Source organism: Onychomys torridus, chromosome 4 (assembly GCF_903995425.1).
Source record: "Onychomys torridus chromosome 4, mOncTor1.1, whole genome shotgun sequence".
Classification (NCBI taxonomy): domain Eukaryota; kingdom Metazoa; phylum Chordata; class Mammalia; order Rodentia; family Cricetidae; genus Onychomys; species Onychomys torridus.
Genome location: NC_050446.1, coordinates 117,153,721 through 117,164,787, shown reverse-complemented (window position 1 = coordinate 117,164,787; position 11,067 = coordinate 117,153,721).

The following is an 11,067-nucleotide window of genomic DNA, read 5'->3' as shown; positions in this document are numbered from 1 at the left end:
GTGCACTCCTTTTATCCCAGCACTCAGGAGGCAGAGTCAGGAGGGTCTCTTAGGTGGGCTGTCTTTCTGTTCACTGTGAATATGTGTTGCTTCCATTGGTTACTAAATAAAGCTGCTTTTGTCTATGGCAAGGCAGGATAAGAGCCAGGTGGGAAATCCAAGCAGAGATACAGGAGAAGAAGGGTGGAGTTGGAGGACACGCCATCCAGCCACCCAAGGAACAAGATGCCAGCAGACTGGTAACACCACAGCTACTTGGCAAAATATAGATTAATAGAAATGGGTTAAGATGTAATTGCTAGCTAGCAATAAGCCTGAGCCATAGACCAAACAGTTTGTAATTAATATTAAGCCTCTGAGTGATTATTTTATAAAAACGGCTGCTGCCCAGGCGGGACTGGGCAGGACCAAGAAACATCAGTCTACAGATCTCTGTGAATTTGGGGCCAGCTTGGTCTACATAGCAAGCTCCAGGACATCCAGGACTATATAAAGAGACCCTGTGACAGAGAGAGGGGGAAAGTGTGATATGCTCCCTAGTGCCCAGGGGAGGATGTGATTGGTTTCTCTGAATAATTTCCCCAGATGTCAGGGATAACTGGAAAGCAGACCTGGCCCTTTGATCAGCAGGCTGTTTTCCTGGGGGGAACATTGTCTATGAGAGTATGGTGGAAAGGAAAAGAAATTTTGAGATTAGAAAAGTCAGATCTAGAGGTTAATAGGGCTGACTTCTCTTCCAAAGGACCTGGGTTCCACTTCCAGCACCCACATGGCAGCTCACAACCATCTGTAACCGCATCTGGTGCACAGACATACATGCCAGTGAGACACTCATACATGTAAAACAAATTTTTAAAAAGAAGTCCAGGTCCCCCTGATCTTATCAGATGTCAAGCCAATGTATAATATTGAATCTGAATTTTACATGTTGTACTATTAGAGAAATAATCTGTCTTCCCAGTGAGAAATCACTCTGCACACTTATCGACTAATAAAGGGGAAAGCTGTTTGATAATAGTGCATGTCCAGCTCTGGCTAATGCCCAAGGAAGAGCCGGCCACAAATAGAAGCCTTAACTAACTTACATACACCTTGGGTTTATGCATTCCACATGCACTGTCATCCTTACATTTCTTTCAGGTCTGGGCCCAGTTCACATTTTAAATAACTAAAACAGAGACTCAAGTCTAGCTGCTTGGGCAGACAGGAGACTTACTCAGCAAGTTATTATCAAAATTGTTTCTTAAGTACACCAGTGCTGTTCTTGTTGAATAGTTGTTACCCAGGGTCATCTTGCCCACCTGGCAGAATTACATTTATTCTAAGAGCACAGAGGACTTGTTGGTTGTGACTCTGCACTGTCCCCTTGAGCTGTCCTTTGATGTGAGGCTGAAACTAATGGCTGGTTGTGAGTCAGGATTGTCTCCTTTTGTTATGGGAATGGAGCCTCACTGGAGGTCAATCTTGGTGAATAAACAGTAACAGAAACTTTCTTAGCAACTCTAAACTTTTATTATGGTACAAATGTATCTGTCTCACAGTTTCTAACTAGCCTGGCTGGTACACTACCTATCTCCCACTCACATTGGTGGCAATACTCCTTTAGCTAAATTCTTTGGGTAACTTAGTATTTCCTAGTCAACTTTTTTAGCGAATTCTTTGTAACATCAAATTTGATACTTCAAGACTCTCCTGCATCAGTACCAAGGCATATGGGGCAAAACTTGAGATGATGAGAGTTGGCTCAGCAGTTAGGAGCACATGTTCCTCTTGCTGAAGACCCTGGTTCAATTCCCAGCACCCATAGGGTAATAAACAACAATCTGTAACTCCAGCCCCAGAAAATCTGATGCCCTCTTCTGACCTCCAAGGGCAAAATTCTCATACACATTTTAAAAGATGATAAACTTTGTTTAATTTTTTTTTTTTTTGAGCTGAGGATCAAACCCAGGGCCTTGTGCTTGCTAGGCAAGCGCTCTACCACTGAGCTAAATCTCCAACCCTTAATTTTTTTTTAAAGAAGAGATGATGAGAGGCTGGAGAGATGGCTCAACAGTTAAGAGCACTGGCAACCACATGATGGCTCACAACCATGGCAGACAGAGCACTCATATACATAAAATAAATAAAAATCTTTAAAAAACAAAGAAGAAGAAGAAGAAGAAGAAGAAGAAGAAGAAGAAGGAGGAGGAGGAGGAGGAGGAGGAGGAGGAGAAGGAGAAGGAGGAGAAGGAGGAGGAGGAGGAGAAGGAGAAGGAGGAGAAGGAGGAGGAGGAGGAGGAGGAGGAGAAGGAGAAGGAGAGATGATGAAAGAAATAGTTAAAGATAAAAGTGTCAGCTGGGCGGTAGTGGCGCACGCCTTTGATCCCAGCACTTGGGAGGCAGAGCCAGAAGGACTCTGTGAGTTTGAGGCCAGCCTGGTCTGCAGAGCAAGATCCAAGACAGACACCAAAACTACACAGAGAAACCCCGTCTCAGGGGGGGAAAAAAGAAGTGCCAGGCACATGTCTCCCCAGTGTGAATAGGCAGGTGACTTCCTACTGATTACCAGGACACCAGAGGTGGGGGTGAGTTTCGTGAAGTCAGTCACTCCTGGACTCTTCACAGAAGAAATGCACACCTTTCCTTACATGGCCTCCAAGTACTGGAAGTCACTTTGGCAATGGCTTTTCTTCTCCTGTTTATTTCGGGGTTTGGAATCACAAACTGTCCTCTGGTGCTTCTGGGTCATCAGTAACAAAAGGCCATAGGACATCCTCAGCACTATGCTCTTGCACCACCACTTCCTCCTGTTGGTGTAACAGCCTGAGGATTGCCATCAAGAAAAAGCAATCTCCGCATTAGCCAATGCTGAACTTCCCCTGGTAATGCAACCCATAACTGGGGTCATTTTCTGGCTTCTTGCTTCTAGGCAATGCCATGGACTTAGAAGCAATGCCAAATATCTTGGTGTATAGATGACAAGTTATTGGTTTTGCTCCACGCTTTCTCTGGGGGTTTGATGTAATCACTCACATCTTTTCCCCATCATTTCTATAAACATTCCTCCTTCTAGAACTCTCGATTTGCATCCTCTTATATTCCCATATCCATCTGTTCTTGATTCATAGCCACTTGGTTTATGGTATGACCTCTTGTTCCTTTTTGTGGAGTTAGTCCTTCTAGCCCTGTAAGTGTCGTAAAATTACTATGATTTGTTTTACAATTAGGCTGTTAGCAACTTGTCTTGAGTCTCCTTGTCATTAAAGTTTATTGACTGTCCTCTCAAGTGCTTAATCTAAATGTCTTTTCTAAGTCTGGACACTCCTAATCCTCACTTATCTCTATTGACTTAAAAATTTAAACTAGAAGTATAACAGTTACTCAAGTTATACTGAGATCCACCTGCATTTTCAGAAACATAAATCTTCCATGTTACAACAAACAGAACAGATTACCATGGGAACCACTCATGCCAGCTAGCTTTCCAAGCTATGAGGTGTGTCAGTGTGTGAGAAGGGCGTGTCAATAGAACCGTCTCAGGGAGAACAGTGATATGAAAACCAGTCTCACCACAGCTGATCATTTGTGCATCTTCCCCAAAACTAAAGCTTTCTCAAAAATAAAGCTACTAGGGGCTGGAGAGATGGCTCAGTGGCTCAAGCATTGGCTGCCCTTCCAGAAGACCAGGGTTCAGTTCCCCACACCCACGTGGTGATTTAGAACCATCTGTAATTCCAACCCCAGGGAATGCAACACCCTCTCTTAACTGGCATCTCAGAGATCTGAACACGAGGGACCTTGTCATCTTATCCAGGTATTACTCCATTCTGAGCCTCAGCGTCCCTATATAAACAAAGACTGCTGTTAGCTTAGCCAAAGACGGCACCTCTCCCAGCACCGACATCCCTGAACACTCCTGGGATGTTTTCTGTGCTCCCTAAGCCAGTCAGGGCTGCCAACCTGCCAGTGATCACTAGTCTGTACCACCCAGCTCCAGGCATGTTTCTTGGAGGACAGGAAGGCTTCTTCTGAAATAGGGCCATTATAGCCATGTTACGTCGCTCTTGGCTCCAAGGTCCTGTTCCTCTTCCAGAGCTTCCGTTTGTAGGATATACTTTCATTTTTAATATGTGTGTGTTTGTGTGAGATATGTGCACATGAGAGTGTGGTGCCTGTAGAGTCCAGAAGAGGGTGTCACATCCCCTAGAATGGGGTTGCAGGCAATTGCGAGTCACCCAGTGTGGGTGCTGGGAACCAAGCCTTGATCCTCTGCAAAAGCCGTTCAGTCTTAACTGCTGAGCCATCTCTAAAGATGCCCTAAAATTAGGAGCTTTATCAGGGTTTCCCCTCTGTATTCCCAACAACCCAGTACACGCCAGTGTGCAGTACTTACTCAGTGACTGAGGATGTGAGTTCCCAAGAGTACAAAGGCCCACTCAGGTTCTGTTCTTGTTATTATTGTTCCTTAGCTACAAGAGATAGGACTGACACCCAGTATTCAATAAACATCAAAGGTAGAAAATGTGTGGGATAAATAAATGGATGAGAGGATGAACGCACCCACAGAGCCATCTCCACTCTCCATCTCTCTCATCCCTGGAGCTACTAGATCTGTCCCAGAGCTTATGGCTTTTCTAATTCTTGATTAGAGAGGGTCTTTTTATCTAATTTTTTTTATTTTTCTAAACGTTTTATTTTTTATTTTATGTGCATTGGTGTTTCTGCTTGCATGTGTGGCTGTGTGAAGGTGTCAGAACTCCTGGAGTTACAATTACAGACAGTGGTGAGCTGCCATGTGGGTGCTGGGAATTGAACTCAGGTCCTCTGAAGAGCAGCTAATGCTCTTACCCACTGAGCCATCTCTCCAGCCCCTGAGAGGGTCTTTTTTTAAATGCCATCTTGGGAGCTGGATAGATGGCTCAGAGGTTAAAAGCATTTGTTGTTCTTAAAGAGGAGCTAGGTTTGATTCCCAGTACCTACATGAGAGCTCACAACCATTCATAACTCCAGTTCCGTGGAATCCAATGCCTTCTTCCGACCTCCTTGGTCACCAGGCACAGACATGAGGTGTGAGCAAAACATCCATACACTTAAAGTAATTAAATCTTTTTTTTTTTTTAAATTTCAGTGGCAACCTGTGAAAGGAGGGAAGAGATCAGCAGGAGTGGCACTGGACATGAGAAGGTCATAGAAGGCAAATATGAGCAAAATGTATTTTATATCAATGTATGAGCTGACATGATGGAATCCATTTTTGTGTCTAATTAATACATGCTAATGAAACATTAATGCTATTTTGCACTAAGCTGGACTACAAGATTGGTAGATTCCTCCAACTGAAGTCAAAAGTTAATGACAAGAATCATTGAGATGCGTCAGTGGGTAAGGGCATTTAATGCCAAGCCTGATGATTTGCATTTAATCCCTGGGTGATGGCCACAGTGAAAACACTTTTGCTAAGCTCAGTGAGAAAGATAATAAGGGGAGGGGCAAGCAGTGACAACCGGAAAGATCAGGTCATTTTGACTCTTCCCACAGAGAAGATACCTTGTGGTCAGCCACTCCCTATGGGGTTTCCCCTGATTAGGCCATTCCTGATTTTACATTTTTACTTTTGTCCCACTGCCCAGACTTCCCAGGATATGATCTCTGTAAGCTGGTAAAGGCATGCTTCTCTTCCAAAATAGAATGTCCACAGTGGTGCTTAAGGTCTCAGAGTGATGGAAACCAGAAACTTGGACAGAGGCAGAAAAGGTCCTCTCTATGGGAGAAGATGGGGAACCCATACTGAGAGATCTCAAATGCCTCCCCACCAACAGTCACTCCAGAAACAATCTGGGATGAAATATACCTCAAGGTCTTGGGGAAATGTTTGATTTACTGGGTCCTTAATGGAGGGAGCCCAAGCCTTCCACGGGGAGCTGATTTTTGGAAGTCCTAGAAGAAGCCTCGCTGGAGAGCAAACATCTGGCAGTTAGAGGTAAATGCTTCCCTTGTGGAAGACTGGGGACCAGGCAGGGATTCTCTGAAGCATTCAACAGAGAACAAATCATGCCCAGTGCTTTGGTAAGAAAGATGGGCCTCAACAAAATGCACAGATTAAAATGTACTATTGGATAAGTGTTGACAAGCATATGCACACATACATTAATTGTCTCAACAAAATACAGAGTATTTCCATTCCCTCGTGTCGTTTCCTTCTGTGTTCCCTTGTAATCAGTTTTATGGTCACAATCCTAGCATTGGCTTGCTTTCTTCCTCTATAGATTCATTTTGTCACTTCTAAAATTTCAGATACATAGAATCACATTTTATATAAACTTTTATATGCAGTTCCCTTTATTCAACATGTCATTGAGTCTAATTCGTGTTGCCTGTATCAAAAGAATGATAATTTTAGTCAAAAGAATGTTCCTTTTAATCCTAAATAATATTCCACCATGTATATATACCATTCTTCATTGATGAACACATGGATTGTTCCTGCTTTGGATATTCTGAGAAGAGATTTAATAAAAAATCTGTCTATGTCCTTGAACATGTAAACCTAAGACATGAGTTGCTGGCCATAGAGTAGGCACATATTTAACTTTATTATAAACTATCAAATGTTTCCAAAGTAATTGTACAATATTGCACCACATGCACAGTATGGTGACCCTATTGTTTCAGCCGTGTGTAAGAGTTCCAGGACACACACTGATAATTCCAGCACTCAAGAGGCTGAGACAGGAGGATCATGAGTTTAAAACCATCTACTACATCCCAAGGCTTGCTTGCAGGGCCCAGGGAATGCCATGATATACTTGCCTCGCATATGTGACGCTCTGGGTTTGATCTCCACGAGTACATAGAAAGGAATGCTCGCTTTTCCACATTCTCAAAAGCATTTCATTTTGTTACATCTTAAACATTCTAGTAGGTATGGACTGATAGCTTGTTGTGGATTAAATTTATGTTTTCTGATGATTAATGATTTTGAGTATATTCTCCTGTAGTTATTGGCCTTTCCTAGATGGTCCTTGTCCAATATTGAGGAAGGGTGTGTGTGTGTGTGTGTGTGTATGTGTGTGTGTGTGCCTGTGTGTATCTGTGTGTCTGTGTCTGTCTGTCTGTGTCTTGTCTTCATATGATTGGCTTGTAGGTATTCTTAATACATTGTTACTGGCCGGGCGGTGGTGGCGCACGCCTGTAATCCCAGCACTCGGGAGGCAGAGCCAGGCGGATCTCTGTGAGTTTGAGGCCAGCCTGGGCTACAGAGTGAGTTCCAGGAAAGGCGCAAAGCTACACAGAGAAACCCTGTCTCGAAAACAAAATAAAAAATAAAAAATGCACTGTTCCTGTAAGTACACACTTTGTCAGACCTTTCCAGGCACATGTGCTGAGCATTGTTCTCCAACCCACTGAACTTCCAGCTCCCTGCCCCAACTCCTGCTTCCATACTCATTCACTTAAGATCTCTTCTCCCACTGCCACCAGAGACACCTTTAATCCAGCACTTGAGGCAGAGGCAGGTGCATCTCTGTGACTTTGAGGCCAGCCTGGTCTACAGAGCAAGTTCCAGGACTACACAGAGAAACCCTGTCTCAAAAAAAAACAAGAAAGATCTCTTCTCCCTTAATGTGATTTCCTCCCCACTCACAAAATGTACCTCTTCTAATTTACTTTATCTCTGAATCAGGAGGTGCATCCAGCTTCCTCCTTTGTCCCAGATTGCATGTTAAAGCTGGCCAAGTTTTCTTGACTCTTTCCCAGGTCTCAGGAAATCTCTCTGTAAGGCTCCATAAAGCTGGGGAAAGTGGTGCATGCTTTTCTGTGATCCCAACACTCAGGATACAGAAACAGAAGGAGGACAAGCTCCAACTGAGCCAGAGCAAAACCTCGTCAGAAAGAAAGTCTAAGCCCTGGGACTCACACGGTGGAAGGAGAGAATGGATTCAATGGATTCCCATAAATATCCCTCTACCTGTGTGCCCTGGCATACATATGCTCACACAATTCCTCCTTCCTTCCCTCCTTCTTCCTCCCTTCTTTCCTTCCTTCCTCCCCTCCTTTCTCCTTCCTTCCTTTCTTTTTTCTTTCAGACAGAGACCCCTCAAGTTCCTGGCCTCTTTTCTAGTCTGCTGCCATCATTGGCACAGCACCAAGTGATGAGTTCAGTGCTAACTTTATCCCTTCTTGGATGTGCAATGCAGGGGATGTTGTAACATCTACTCTGTGAGCCAATTTTGAGATTATCGATGATGACAGATGTCAAGGGCCTGGCACACAGCAAGCACGCAAATGATTGTTGCTGTCATCCTGTTATTACTACTATCCTGTGGACAGGGCTCCGCATGCATGCTCTAACTGAATCCCTGCATTCAGGCTTGAGATGTGCAAATGGGACGTGCTGTCATTGCCTCACGGAGAAGCTGAAGTTCAAAGGGATTGCGAGTCTTTTTTTTCCCCCTGACATCATACAGCTAAAAAAAAAAGTGGCAGAGAAGTGATGCAAAGTCGGATAGGTCTAGCCTTAAAACTTTGTTCATGCTGTGAGATACATGTCCTCCTTGAAGTTCCTTAAAACACGAGTTGGGAAAACATACAGCAGACACACGACCTCTAGAGAGTAATATGGAAAAGCAATAAGATCTTATAAAATGTCTTCATAAAATGGTTGGAATTAGAGCCGGGCAGTGGTAGCACTCAGGAGGCAGAGCCAAGTGGATCTCTGTGAGTTTAAGGCCAGCCTGGGCTACCAAGGGAGCTCCAGGACAGGCACCAAAGCTACACAGAGAAACCCTGTCTCAAACCCCCCACCAAAAAAAGTTGGAATTATGAAGATTGAAATAGTATTTATGTATCCTTGGACTATAAAAATACAGATAGTGTTTCTTATTAATTTTACAAGTTTTATTTCTGTGATCTGGAGGCTACCTCTTTCTAGATTACAGAACGTAAGAAAGTGCAATGGGCATATATAACGTTGGAGGTCAGATCAGTGAGCCTGTGATTCCTCTGTTCCCCTCCAGGAGATATCAGGGTCCGTTAGGGTAAATGTGACATTTCCTGGAGGAGGAGGGATGTGAATAGCTTCTGCTGGAGAACGTAGCTGGGGGGTTGATCAGTTTTTATTGATCAGTTTTTATTGATCAGTGTTGGTGTCCAATTCACCTCCCGTATTGAAAAGGTGACATTTGTTAATATGTCCTTTCCTTTCTGCCTTGTCACTTGCCATGTGTTCCCTCCACTTGAGATCACATGTGAGCATGATGGAGGATGCTGCACAGTAGGGGTTCTATTTCTCCGGGTACTCACATCCAGAGCCCAGGTGCAGGATCTTTGAGAGCAACACAAGTATGTTCTCGATAGTGGGTTTTTTAATTGTTAAATGTTTTTAATATGAGCATTACTGGTTAAAGGTGACAAAATTACCATAATAGACCTCCCTCCATGTCTTTCCCTGAAAGCCACAGCATGCTAATGAAAGTTAGAAAGAAATTTCAACCCTGAATCATCCAGTTTTGAACATGGAACTGGAGGGTAACAGAGAAAATGAAATCCATCACATGGAGACAACAGAGGCCACAGCGCCCCGGCCCAGAACCTCGCACACAGTAGGAACTCAGTGGGCACTACTCACAAGGAAGTCTCGTTTTCTTTGAGTCAAGTTAGAAAGGAAGGCATGAGTGAAGGTCTTTGTTGAGATCGGGAGGGAGAAGGAAGGGACACAGTCCAGGCCAACATCATGGAGTCGGACACTGGGGTAGGATCAGCTGGCACGAGGTATGAAGGAAGCCTGACGCATCCATAGGTCATTTAAGGACCAGCTCCTCACTCTAACTAGATCCTCCTGCCCCTCATACCCGAGCCTCCTGTCCAAACCATCTCCTTAGACCTCCATCCAAGGCTGCAGAAGGCATGTGCCTGAGCCTTGGCTCCAACAAAGGCCCCATTCTCTCTGGCTGACCACAGCTGGAGCCGATGTGGGCAGCCCATGTATTGGGAGCCAGGAGGCCTCAGTCTAGCCCAGCAGTGGCAGTGAGCTGACATTGAACTTGAGCAAGGCTCCCTCCACTCTGGAGCCTTGCATTTCCCTTTGGTAAAATAGCAGAGGCTGCATGCACTGTCCTATCCTTCCCTGGGGTGGCATGCGGCTCTGCTGAGTTGTGATTGATGGGAACCTTCCTTGTGAATCACCACACACCAGCCACTGTGACTATTACCATCATCGTGGTTATCCTTTGATTCACACGCCGACTGTCTTCCCCTCCCTCTCTCCTCCTGCCCTTCTGGAATGTGACTTCAAAGAACAGAAGGTTCCCAGCACCCATGCCCTGCCCTTCCCACCTCCTCTCTCTCCTCTAAGATATCCAGCCTTTTGGCATCTGGGATTGAGTCAAGACCCCTCACTTTCACCCTAATTCTGACATCTCCCCCTTTCCAACCACACTGATGAAGTAGGGAGAGCCCTGGACATCAAGAGTGAATGGTTTGGGACACCTGTCTTCCCCTCTCTCACCTCAGTTTCTTCCTCTGACCATGAAAGTGAAGGAGCTAACTTCACAGTATTCCCTTGAGAATCACATGAGATCCCGTAGGGATCCGGTCCCTGAAAACAAGATAAGCCCAGGACACTCATGAGGCCTTGGCTGTCTGGAAACACACACACACACACGCACACGCACACACACCGTTTATTCTTTTTGGATCGCCCATTGCACTCTCCCTTCCTGGCTCCTCTTCAACTTTTTTGTTTTGTTTTTTGAGACAGGGTTTCTTGTGTGTAGCCCTGGCTGTCCTGGAACTTACTCTGTAGACCAGGCTAGCCTTGAACTCACTGATATCCTCCTGTCTCTGCCTCCAGAGTGTGGAATTAAAGGTGTGTGCCACCACCCATCTGACTCCTCTTAAACTTTAAATGCTCCTAGGAAAGTGGAACACATGCCATCAGCCCCACAAGTTAACAGAGACTGTGCCTCCCATTCCAAAGTGAAATGACAAAGACCAACACTGAGAAAGTGTGTATGGTTAGGGGAAAAACGGACCGGACATGAAGACTAGTTCCGTCCCTGCGACTCCCTCCCTGGCCCACTGCCCTCG